Source organism: Staurois parvus, unplaced genomic scaffold (assembly GCF_062004578.1).
Source record: "Staurois parvus isolate SC_StPar_1 unplaced genomic scaffold, SC_StPar_1.0 ptg000105l, whole genome shotgun sequence".
NCBI lineage: Eukaryota > Metazoa > Chordata > Amphibia > Anura > Ranidae > Staurois > Staurois parvus.
Genome location: NW_028317901.1, coordinates 4,219,395 through 4,233,194, shown reverse-complemented (window position 1 = coordinate 4,233,194; position 13,800 = coordinate 4,219,395).

Genomic DNA, 13,800 nt, shown 5'->3' with positions numbered 1-13,800 from the left:
TACATCGCTGGTCCTTGTTGGGCATACAGTATATGTTGTTCTGTTTTTATGCAGCCTATGGGTTGAATGAAAAAAGAGAAGAAATATCTGAAAACAAAAGTGTGTGGTATGCCCACCATTAGAATATACCTCCCTGCATCCACCTACTTCTAATGTTGGGCATACATGAAATTTTCTTTTTTTTTTTGTTCAGTCCGTGGGGCTGGGGAGTAGTTACATGTGCTGTTTCCACCTGAATTCCTGGTTGGGCAGTGAATGGGGGAAGTACGGGTGCTGCAGAATTTGTGGGCTGCCAATCAGGATTTGCAAGCACATCCGGAAGGACACTATGGGCTCTAGACAGGTCTGTGCTTGAATTCATGCTGGCTGGGACACTACTTGTGCTAGCCACAGCAGATAGAATTGTTCACTTATTAGTGATTATTATAAACAGACTGAGATTGTTAGATTGGCTGATAAAGTTTATGATGTGTTGGAGTTGGATAAAACCACTGCAGAAATTTGCACACAAGATAGGAATATGATGTTGGAAGAAAAATCTAAAAATAAGGGTGGGGTGACTAGTGACACCTTTTAATTGTACTTTTGTGACCTCTTAGGGCTCGTTCACACTAGGCTGTTTTGCGAACGCTTGCAAAACGCCCCTATAGCGTTTGCGGAGCGTTTTTTAACGCTCCGCAAACGCCGCATGCGCGGTTTAGCGGTGGTTGCTAGGCGTTTGCCGAGCGTTAATAACGCCCCACAAACGCCTATAATGCAGTTTGAGTGGTGTTACCGCTCCGCAAACGCCCCGCAACCGCGTCGCAACCGCACCGGCCGGGCGTTTGCGGAGCGGCACCATAGACGAGAATAGGAGGCTTCAAAGCCTCCTGACTCGTCCAGAGGCGTCCGTTTTGCCGTGACGCAACGCGACGCGACGCAAACGCTCCCGTTAGAACAGCACCATGTGCTGTAATGTGCAGAATTGGCAGAGGCGTTTGGGAAGCGGTAAAAACGCTTCCCAAACGCCTCTCTGCCGCCTGCACACAAGGCTAGTGTGAACATAGCCTTACTCTCATCAACATCCTGAGGTAAAAAAAAAAAAATTCCGTAGACATTGGAAGGTTCTTAAAAACGATAGGATTTTAGGCCCTTTAATTCCTGAGACTGCACAAGTAATTTGTAGAGGAGTACCTCCTTTACGATTACATTTGGCTCCTAATATCATAGATCCTCAAAAAAACCATACTATGTTCTATGAGCCTAAAGGTTTCTTTCCATGCCATAAATGTGCGGTTTGTTAATATAATAAAATTAAGGATAGACGGATCTGTCAGTTCTGTTCAAAGGCTGCATCTAAATTCTATCAGAATAAATCTTTTATCACATGTTCCTCCACCAACACAGTATATTTGATTCAATGTCTATGTGGATTGCAATATGTGGGCCACACTATTAGATCTATGCAGGTGGAACATATTTGTAACATAAAACGTTTTCTTGAACATAGTGTTTCAAAACACTATGCAAAGGTACATAAGAACCCTATGTGCACCAGCTATCTTGCAATCGATAAATATACTCTTGATTGGAGGGAAAGTTACATTAGGCATCAGATTTCTAAACTAGACACCCGTTAGATTTATGAGCTTAAGTCTTTCACTCCCCAGGAAATGAATATAGAATGGGATGTCAATAGTTTTATTCATAATTAGAGATGAGCGAATCGAACTCGGCGAAGTGGAATTCGTTTCGAATATTAGGAAAATTTCGATTCGCACCGAATCCGAAAATTAGCAGACTTCGGATGCGCGAATCGAAATTTTTCCAAAAATGGCGGCGACATGTGCGGCGACGGAGCGGGGATCTCTGGGAAGGCGCGCAGACAAGGCGCGCTGACCCATAATGCATTCATTCATGACATGTGATCGCATTAGCCAATCAGCAGCCAGCCAGCCAGCACTGTGTAATGGTGGAGCTATAAATTGCGGCCATCTTACAATTCTCCATTTGCCTCTGGTCATTCAAGAGAGACAGACCTCTCTGTATTAGGGACACAGAATCGTTACTTAGGGACACAGTACCGTTACTTAGGGACACAGAACCGTTACTTAGGGACACAGAACCGTTACTTAGGGACACATAATTGTTACTTAGGGACACAGTACCGTTACTTAGGGACACAGAACCGTTACTTAGGGACACAGAACCGTTACTTAGGGACACACAATCGTTACTTAGGGACACAGAACCGTTACTTAGGGACACAGAATTGTTACTCAGGAACAGACACAGAATTGTTACTCAGGGACAGACACAGAATTGTTACTCAGGGACAGACACAGAATTGTTACTGAGGGACACAGAATTGTTACTGAGGGACACAGAATTGTTACTGAGGGACACAGAATTGTTACTCAGGGACAGACACAGAATTGTTACTCAGGGACAGACACAGAATTGTTACTGAGGGACACAGAATTGTTACTGAGGGACACAGAATTGTTACTGAGGGACACAGAATTGTTACTCAGGGACAGACACAGAATTGTTACTCAGGGACAGACACAGAATTGTTACTCAGGGACAGACACAGAATTGTTACTGAGGGACAGACACAGAATTGTTACTGAGGGACAGACACAGAATTGTTACTGAGGGACACAGAATTGTTACTCAGGGACAGACACAGAATTGTTACTCAGGGACAGACACAGAATTGTTACTCAGGGACAGACACAGAATTGTTACTCAGGGACAGACACAGAATTGTTACTGAGGGACACAGAATTGTTACTCAGGGACAGACACAGAATTGTTACTGAGGGACACAGAATTGTTACTCAGGGACACAGAATTGTTACTCAGGGACAGACACAGAATTGTTACTGAGGGACACAGAATTGTTACTCAGGGACAGACACAGAATTGTTACTGAGGGACACAGAATTGTTACTGAGGGACACAGAATCGTTACTCAGGGACACAGAATTGTTACTGAGGGAAACAGAATTGTTACTCAGGGACACAGAATTGTTACTGAGGGACACAGAATTGTTACTGAGGGACACAGAATTGTTACTCAGGGACACAGAATTGTTACTCAGGAACACAGAATTGTTACTCAGGGACACAGAATTGTTACTCAGGGACAGACACAGCATTGTTACTGAGGGACACAGAATTGTTACTGAGGGACACAGAATTGTTACTCAGGGACAGACACAGAATTGTTACTGAGGGACACAGAATTGTTACTGAGGGACACAGAATTGTTACTCAGGGACACAGAATTGTTACTCAGGGACAGACACAGAATTGTTACTGAGGGACACAGAATTGTTACTGAGGGACACAGAATTGTTACTCAGGGACAGACACAGAATTGTTACTGAGGGACACAGAATTGTTACTGAGGGACACAGAATTGTTACTGAGGGACACAGAATTGTTACTCAGGGACAGACACAGAATTGTTACTGAGGGACACAGAATTGTTACTCAGGGACAGACACAGAATTGTTACTGAGGGACACAGAATTGTTACTGAGGGACACAGAATTGTTACTGAGGGACATAGAATTGTTACTGAGGGACACAGAATTGTTACTCAGGGACAGACACAGAATTGTTACTGAGGGACACAGAATTGTTACTCAGGGACACAGAATTGTTACTGAGGGACACAGAATTGTTACTCAGGGACACAGAATTGTTACTCAGGGACAGACACAGAATTGTTACTGAGGGACACAGAATTGTTACTCAGGGACACAGAATTGTTACTCAGGGACACAGAATTGTTACTCAGGGACAGACACAGAATTGTTACTGAGGGACACAGAATTGTTACTGAGGGACAGACACAGAATTGTTACTGAGGGACACAGAATTGTTACTGAGGGACACAGAATTGTTACTGAGGGACACAGAATTGTTACTCAGGGACACAGAATTGTTACTCAGGGACAGACACAGAATTGTTACTGAGGGACACAGAATTGTTACTCAGGGACAGACACAGAATTATTACTGAGGGACACAGAATTGTTACTGAGGGACACAGAATTGTTACTGAGGGACACAGAATTGTTACTCAGGGACACAGAATTGTTACTGAGGGACACAGAATTGTTACTCAGGGACACAGAATTGTTACTCAGGGACAGACACAGAATTGTTACTGAGGGACACAGAATTGTTACTGAGGGACACAGAATCGTTGAATTAAAGAGTATGTCAGACAACATGCAGAGGAGTGGCAGAGGAGGCAATGTTTTAGGAGCGAGCAGACGTGGCAGCAGAGGAAGGGGTCGAGGCAGCACTAGTCGCAGCCAGAGGCCAGTGCTCCCGGTGTCATCCAGCGGTCGTGTCTCCACCGACAACCCTGCCGTCATCGATTGGTTGGCTCGGTCGTCTTCCTCTTCCCAGGTCACCTCTGACACCTACAGCCAACGGTCGGTGGGTACGTCAGACACAACCGTTAGTTGGCATGGCCCGGGAGCAAGCCCACTGAAATCACGTGCCCTCTACCTGCCCCTGTCCTTTGGTGTTCCCTCACCAAGCGAAGTATCGCATGCTGTGGGCTCAGCCCCACTGTACAGTGAGGAAGAGCTAACAGAGGGCGGTCAGGAACGGGGGGAGACATCCGCCTCTTCAGCAGCCAGGCGAAGAAGTACTGGCGAGGAGAGTGGCTCGGTAGCAGGTCTGTCTCCTGACCCACACGCAGCCGAGGGGGCTAGTAGTGAGGCGGAGACCCTAATTGATGATGATGAGGCTGATCGCACTTGGCAGCCTCGTCGTCATCAGGCTATTGCTTCCGCATCATCAGGAGAAGAGGGTGCCAGCTTGGCAGCGAGCAAAACAGTCGGTGGGTTGCCCAGGAGGCAGCAGGGTCGCAGCAGTGTCAGTGGAGGCAAACGGCCACGGAGTAGAGCACCAGCTCCACTGCAGCCTACCACCACAGCCAGTAGTGGTGCCGGTGTGCACGGAGGAAGTAGCAGTCAGCCAGTGAGGAGTAGCGGGGGCAAAGTTTCCTACTCGGCGGTGTGGCAATTTTTCATCAAGCCGCCCGAGGAAGTAAACGTAGCCGTATGTCGACTATGTGGCCAGAAAGTCAAGCGTGGCCAGGGGGCCCATGTTGGGACTACAGCGTTGCGTCAGCATATGCAGCGTCGCCATTTGGTGGCCTGGGAAAACCGTGATAAAGATACGGCGGTTCTGCCTGCCCCAGCCCCCGCTCCATCACCCGCTCCGTTACTTGCTCCGTCACCCGACGTCAATCGCCCTCTATCAGCCAGTCAAGGCTCCAACACCTCTGCTGAGGGGAGTTGTCGCTCGTTGGCATCTTCCGCTCGTTCAGATGCTCCTTCTCCTGCTACTCCTCTTCACGGATTCCGTCAGCAGTCTTTCTTGGAATCCGTTTCCAAGAGACAACAGTTTGCGAGCACGCACCCGACGGTGCAAAAGCTGAACGTCCTCCTGTCCAAGTTGCTGGTGCTGCAGTCCCTCCCTTTCCAAGTGGTGGACTCAGCACCTTTCCGAGAAATGATGGCTTGTGCCGCGCCGCGGTGGAGAGTGCCAAGCCGGCATTTCTTCGCCAAAAAGGCAGTGCCAGCCCTGCATTCACATGTAGAAGAGATGGTGGGCCAGTCTTTGAGCATGTCGGTCTCTGCCAAAGTGCACGGCAGCGCCGACGTGTGGAGCTGTAACTACGGTCAGGGACAGTAGATGTCATTTACGGCCCACTGGGTGAACGTGGTGCCGGCACAGCCGCACCAGCAACTTGGACAGGTCACGCCGCTTTTGCCTCCACGTTTGCACGTCCTTGGTCCGGCAAAGATGTCCGCCTCTACCACCTCTTCTTCCGCCGTGTCCTCAGCCGCCACCCCCGTGCCAAGTCCCATTACCCGACCGGCATATCACATGTGCAGGGCGCAACGGTGTCACGCTGTGCTGCACCTGGTATGCCTTGGCGAACGTAGTCACACAGGGGAGGAACTTCTGAGTGTAATGAACAGAGAAATCGACAGATGGCTGTCTCCGTGCAAACTGAAAATCGGAACCATGTTGACCGACAACGGAAAGAACATGGTGTCTGCTCTGCGTCAAGGAAGGTTGTGCCATGCGCCATGCATGGCTCACGTGTTCAATCTCGTTGTCAAGCGGTTCCTAAAAGCCACCATCCCACTGCAAGACATCCTTAAAATGTCACGTTAACTTTGCATGCATTTCAGCCATTCCTACACCGCAAAGCACACCCTCCTTCAGCTGCAGCGGCAGAACGGAATTCCACAGCATCGCCTGATCTGCGACGTTGCAACAAGGTGGAATTCAACCCTACACATGTTAGACCGCCTTTACGAACAGCGAAAGGCCATCACCGATTTCCTGATGTTACAAGCGGATAAAGGTACTCCCCTGTGTAACTTCGATGTCAGCCATTGGCAGCTCATGCGTGACACCTGCCGCTTGCTCAGGCCCTTTGAGGAGGCCACGCTATTCGTGAGTCGGCAGGACTATGGGATGAACGACGTCATTCCTCTGTTGCACGTCCTGGAACAAATGCTGTTAACAATGGCTGGTCAGGGTGCGGTAGACGTGGCGCACAGATCTCAACGCCACATGACCCCTGTGGGGGCAGGACAGGAAGAAGAGGAGGAGGTAGAGGAGGACATTGGTGCTCAGGAATTATTGAGTGAAATGGGTGGTTTTTCCACTCAGCGGACAGGAGTGGAGGAGCAGGAGCATCTGGTAGAGGAGGAGGAGGAGGAGACAGAGGACCCAGACGCACCGTGGCAGTATGCTGTGGAGATGGAGGCAGGGAGTCCCTCGCATTCCTTGGCACAAATGGCCCATAGCATGCTCGGTTGCTTGCGTAGCGACAGCCGAATAATAACCATCAGACAGAGGGATGACTTTTGGCTGTCCACCTTGTTGGACCCTCGCTACCGTTCAAAAATGGTGGCCTTTTTCACACCTGCTGAGAGGGAGGCCAAAATAACGTACTATAAAAACCACCTATGTAGTCAGTTGGTCTCTGCCTTTCTGCGCCAACGTCCATCCTCAGACACTGTGGGCCCTGTGCGCTCGCGTTCCGCTGCCATGGCAGCAGGGGAGGGGTGGGGTGGTAGGAGCAGTGGCAGCTCCACCAGCAGCGGCTGCCACAGTCTGCAGTCGATGATGAGTAGCTTTCTTCACCAGCGCAGTGAGGAAACTACTAACCAGCCGCAGCAGCAGCAGCATCAGGTGGACCTGGAGCAGGACCTCAAACAACAGGCTTGGGCCTACTTGGACAGCACCTTGCCAACCGAGGTAGACAATCCCCTTGACTACTGGGCAACGAAACTTGACCTTTTGCCCCAACTAGCTGAATTTGCCCTTGAAAGGCTGTCATGCCCGGCCAGAAGCGTGGCATCGGAGCGCGTGTTTAGTGCGGCAGGAGGTATTGTAACTCCGCGGAGGACACGACTGTCCACCCAAAGTGTGGAGAGACTCACGTTTGTGAAAATGAATCAGGCGTGGATTAGTCTGGATTTCAAACCACCAGTTCCTGACACAACTGACTAAATCCGCCATGAATCATGCCCCAAACATGTGCCACTTTCAGGTCTCCTCACACTGCTGGTGGGTTCCATTTTGTCATAGGGTGCTGGCAGATTACGGGCCTCCCATTGCTGCTGCCAGGCCCGTAATCTGCCATGGGCCCCCGTACCGCCTCCTCATGCTGCTGCCAGGTCCAGAGTGTCTCATGGGTCCCTGTACGGCCTCCCATTGCTGCTGTCTCCATCGCCACACTCTGCCATGTGCCACTTTCAGGTCTCCTCACACTGCTGGTGTGTTCCATTTTGTCATAGGGTGCTGGCAGATTACGGGCCTCCCATTGCTGCTGCCAGGCCTGTAATCTGCCATGGGCCCCCGTACCGCCTCCTCATGCTGCTGCCAGGTCCAGAGTCTCTCATGGGTCCCTGTACGGCCTCCCATTGCTGCTGTCTCCATCGCCACACTCTGCCATGTGCCACTTTCAGGTCTCCTCACACTGCTGGTGCTGTCCATTTTGTTATAGGGTGCTGGCAGATTACGGGCCTCCCATTGCTGCTGCCAGGCCTGTAATCTGCCATGGGCCCCTGTACCGCCTCCTCATGCTGCTGCCAGGTCCACAGTGTCTCATGGGTCCCTGTACGGCCTCCCATTGCTGCTGTCTCCATCGCCACACTCTGCCATGTGCCACTTTCAGGTCTCCTCACACTGCTGGTGTGTTTCATTTTGTCATAGGGTTCTGGCAGATTACGGGCCTCCCATTGCTGCTGCCAGGCCCGTAATCTGCCATGGGCCCCCGTACCGCCTCCTCATGCTGCTGCCAGGTCCAGAGTCTCTCATGGGTCCCTGTACGGCCTCCCATTGCTGCTGTCTCCATCGCCACACTCTGCCATGTGCCACTTTCAGGTCTCCTCACACTGCTGGTGTGTTCCATTTTGTCATAGGGTGCTGGCAGATTACGGGCCTCCCATTGCTGCTGCCAGGCCCGTAATCTGCCATGGGCCTCCGTACCGCCTCCTCATGCTGCTGCCAGGTCCAGAGTGTCTCATGGGTCCCTGTACGGCCTCCCATTGCTGCTGTCTCCATCGCCACACTCTGCCATGTGCCACTTTCAGGTCTCCTCACACTGCTGGTGGGTTCCATTTTGTCATAGGGTGCTGCTGATTACGGGCCTCCCATTGCTGCTGCCAGGCCCGTAATCTGCCATGGGCCCCCGTACCGACTCCTCATGCTGTGACGTTGCAACAAGGTGGAATTCAACCCTACATATGTTAACCGCCTTTACGAACAGCGAAAGGCCATCACCGATTTCCTGATGTTACAAGCGGATAAAGGTACTCCCCTGTGTAACTTAGATGTCAGCCATTGGCAGCTCATGTGTGACACCTGCCGCTTGCTCAGGCCCTTTGAGGAGGCCACGCTATTCGTGAGTCGGCAGGACTATGGGATGAACGACGTCATTCCTCTGTTGCACGTCCTGGAACAAATGCTGTTAACAATGGCTGGTCAGGGTGCGGTAGACGTGGCGCACAGATCTCAACGCCACATGACCCCTGTGGGGGCAGGACAGGAAGAAGAGGAGGAGGTAGAGGAGGACATTGGTGCTCAGAAATTATTGAGTGAAATGGGTGGTTTTTCCACTCAGCGGACAGGAGTGGAGGAGCAGGAGCATCTGGTAGAGGAGGAGGAGGAGGAGACAGAGGACCCAGACGCACCGTGGCAGTATGCTGTGGAGATGGAGGCAGGGAGTCCCTCGCATTCCTTGGCACAAATGGCCCATAGCATGCTCGGTTGCTTGCATAGCGACAGCCGAATAATAACCATCAGACAGAGGGATGACTTTTGGCTGTCCACCTTGTTGGACCCTCGCTACCGTTCAAAAATGGTGGCCTTTTTCACACCTGCTGAGAGGGAGGCCAAAATAACGTACTATAAAAACCACCTATGTAGTCAGCTGGTCTCTGCCTTTCTGCGCCAACGTCCATCCTCAGACACTGTGGGCCCTGTGCGCTCGCGTTCCGTTGCCATGGCAGCAGGGGAGGGGTGGGGTGGTAGGAGCAGTGGCAGCTCCACCAGCAGCGGCTGCCTCAGTCTGCAGTCGATGATGAGTAGCTTTCTTCACCAGCGCAGTGAGGAAACTACTAACCAGCCGCAGCAGCAGCAGCATCAGGTGGACCTGGAGCAGGACCTCAAACAACAGGCTTGGGCCTACTTGGACAGCACCCTGCCAACCGAGGTAGACAATCCCCTTGACTACTGGTCAACGAAACTTGACCTTTGGCCCCAACTAGCTGAATTTGCCCTTGAAAGGCTGTCATGCCCGGCCAGTAGCGTGGCATCGGAGCGCGTGTTTAGTGCGGCAGGAGGTATTGTAACTCCGCGGAGGACACGACTGTCCACCCAAAGTGTGGAGAGACTCACGTTTGTGAAAATGAATCAGGCGTGGATTAGTCTGGATTTCAAACCACCAGTTCCTGACACAACTGACTAAATCTGCCATGAATCATGCCCCAAACATGTTATTATTTTTAACATAGGCCTCTGTATGGCCTTCAATTTAAGCTGCTTACGCTTCGCCACTCTGCCATGGGTCCCTGTACCGCCTCCTCTTGCTGCTGCCAGGTCCAGAGTGTGTCATGGGTCCCTGTACGGCCTCCCATTGCTGCTGTCTCCATCGCCACACTCTGCCATGTGCCACTTTCAGGTCTCCTCACACTGCTGGTGGGTTCCATTTTGTCATAGGGTGCTGGCAGATTACGGGCCTCCCATTGCTGCTGCCAGGCCCGTAATCTGCCATGGGCCCCTGTACCGCCTCCTCATGCTGCTGCCAGGTCCAGAGTGTGTCATGGGTCCCTGTACGGCCTCCCATTGCTGCTGTCTCCATCGCCACACTCTGCCATGTGCCACTTTCAGGTCTCCTCACACTGCTGGTGGGTTCCATTTTGTCATAGGGTGCTGGCAGATTACGGGCCTCCCATTGCTGCTGCCAGGCCCGTAATCTGCCATGGGCCCCTGTACCGCCTCCTCATGCTGCTGCCAGGTCCAGAGTGTCTCATGGGTCCCTGTACGGCCTCCCATTGCTGCTGTCTCCATCGCCACACTCTGCCATGTGCCACTCTCAGGTCTCCTCACACTGCTGGTGGGTTCCATTTTGTCATAGGGTGCTGGCAGATTACGGGCCTCCCATTGCTGCTGCCAGGCCCGTAATCTGCCATGGGCCCCCGTACCGACTCCTCATGCTGCTGCCAGGCCCGTAATCTGTCATGGGCCCCTGTACCGCCTCCTCATGCTGCTGCCAGGTCCAGAGTGTGTCATGGGTCCCTGTACGGCCTCCCATTGCTGCTGCCAGGCCCGTAATCTGCCATGGGCCCCCGTACCGACTCCTCATGCTGCTGCCAGGCCCGTAATCTGTCATGGGCCCCTGTACCGCCTCCTCATGCTGCTGCCAGGTCCAGAGTGTGTCATGGGTCCCTGTACGGCCTCCCATTGCTGCTGTCTCCATCGCCACACTCTGCCATGTGCCACTTTCAGGTCTCCTCACACTGCTGGTGGGTTCCATTTTGTCATAGGGTGCTGGCAGATTACGGGCCTCCCATTGCTGCTGCCAGGCCCGTAATCTGCCATGGGCCCCCGTACCGACTCCTCATGCTGCTGCCAGGCCCGTAATCTGTCATGGGCCCCTGTACCGCCTCCTCATGCTGCTGCCAGGTCCAGAGTGTGTCATGGGTCCCTGTACGTCCTCCCATTGCTGCTGTCTCCATCGCCACACTCTGCCATGTGCCACTTTCAGGTCTCCTCACACTGCTGGTGGGTTCCATTTTGTCATAGGGTGCTGGCAGATTACGGGCCTCCCATTGCTGCTGCCAGGCCCGTAATCTGCCATGGGCCCCCGTACCGACTCCTCATGCTGCTGCCAGGCCCGTAATCTGTCATGGGCCCCTGTACCGCCTCCTCATGCTGCTGCCAGGTCCAGAGTGTGTCATGGGTCCCTGTACAGCCTCCAATTGCTGCTGTCTCCATCGCCACACTCTGCCATGTGCCACTTTCAGGTCTCCTCACACTGCTGGTGGGTTCCATTTTGTCATAGGGTGCTGTATGGCCTCCCATTGCTGCTGCCTCCACCGCCACACTGTGGCTCCACACTCTGGTTTTGGCCCCGTGACTGCCCAAATGAGTGAAGTGTGCGGTGATTCTAAGATCGACGGCACTCATCTGCATGTCATACTGACTGACAGTATTATTTCTCTTCCCCAGCAGACTCCAAGGGCATTTAAATTAAAGGTACAGTGTTCTGCACTAATATAAAGGCTCTCTGAAGCCTAGAAACACCCTTTTTAAAGTTAAATTCGCAGCGAATATATTCGCCTCGAATCGAATTTATTCCTCGAATTCGCCGAATCAGCCGAATCGAATTTTTGAATACTTCGCTCATCTCTAGTCATGAGCCCCAGACACAGCATTTGCAAGACTTTTTTTTTTTTTAGCTACAGGTCCCATCAAGAACAAAGGACCTCTTCAGCAGTAGAAATCAGAGTGTGATATCTGGGCCATCCAACAGGATCCCAGATATTGCTGGCCCATTCTTGACTTCGCTGTCCGGCTTTCTTAATCACTTGCCTACCAGGCACTTATACCCCTTTATTTACCAGGCCAATTTTCAGCTTTCAGCGCTGCCGCACTTTGATTGACAATTGCACAGTTATGCAACATTGTACCCATATGAAATTTTTATCATTTTTTTCTCACAAATAGAGCTTTCTTTTGGTGGTATTTAATCGCCACTGGGCGCTTTACTTTTTGCGCTATAAATAAAAAAAGTGCAAAAAATTTGAAAAAAAAAAAAAGTTTCTTTGTTTCTTTTATAAAATTTTTCAAACAGGTATTTTTTCTCCTTCACTGATGTGCGTTGATGAGGCAGCACTGATGGGCACTGATAGGCGGCACTGATGGGCACTGATAGGCAGCACTAAAGGGCACTGATAGGCAGTACTAATGAGGTGGCACGGATAGGCGGCACTGATAGACAGCACTAATGAGGTGTCACGGATAGGCGGCACTAATATGCAGCACTGATAGGCGGCACTGATAGGTGACACTGATTATGGGTACTGATAGACGGCACTGACTGGCATCACTGATGGGCACTGACTGGTGGCACTGACTGGCACAACCCCTGGGCACTGACTGGTGGCACTGACTGGCAGCACTGCTGGGCTGCACTGGTGGGTGGCACTGGTGGGCAGCACTGGTGGGTGGGCACAGGTGGGTGGCACTGGTGGGCACAGGTGGGTGGGCACAGGTGGGTGGCACTGCTGGGCACAGGTAGGTGGCACTTCTGGGCACAGGTAGGTGGCACTGCAGAGTGGCACAGGTGGGTGAACTGCTGGGCACAGGTGGGGGCACTGCTGGGCACAGGTGGGGGCACTGCTGGGCACGGGTGGGCGGAGCTGGTGCGCGCACTGCTGGGCACAGGTGGGCGGAACTTGCGGGTGTCACTGCTGGGCACCGATCATCAGGGCACTGGTGATCAGTGACCCTGATGATCGGTGCCGATCCCCGCTCTGACAACTGCCGGTTCTCGGCAGTACTTTCCTCACGATCTGACAGCGTGAGGAAAGTGCAGCCGAGAACCGGCACTTGCATTTCCCTCTGATCAGCGTGTCATTGGACACCGCTGATCAGGTGGTAAAAGGCCGCTGTGATTGCCCTTTTACCACATCACGTGATCAGCTGTGTCCGTAGGACACAGCGATCACGGAGATTGCCGGGTGCGCGCCCCCTGGGGCGCACAGGAGAGCGCGTTCTGGGGGGACGTCATATGACGTCCACCCAGAACTGGCCTGCCGCAGTGCAGCCGTCATTGGGCTATCTGCGGTCGGCTACTAGTTAATGACTACTTTGTCAATGAAGATGGACCTTAATTGGCTTCAGTTCTCCTTGACAGAGAGGAAATCCACCAGAAATTTCTTTTGGACTCAATTTCCTCCATCACCTTTCTTGGTGCATAAGGGTAACCATATCAATATTCCAAAGCCACTTTCCGCTGTACGATGTGCTGGGAGCAGGAGAATCTGGGCAGCTTCTGCCTATCGCCTCTCCCTGGTGGTTGTTTGGCCTGAGCTGGGTAGTTGTTCTGCACAGACATGACTCTGGTGTCCCTGGTAGTAAGGGTATGCACCACTGGTCCCAACCCCAGCGGTCTTTGCATCGCATCCTTAACCTAAGTACATACAACCTAGCACCTAACTAGGAGGGTGCTACATCTGTTTTTAACAAGCGGAG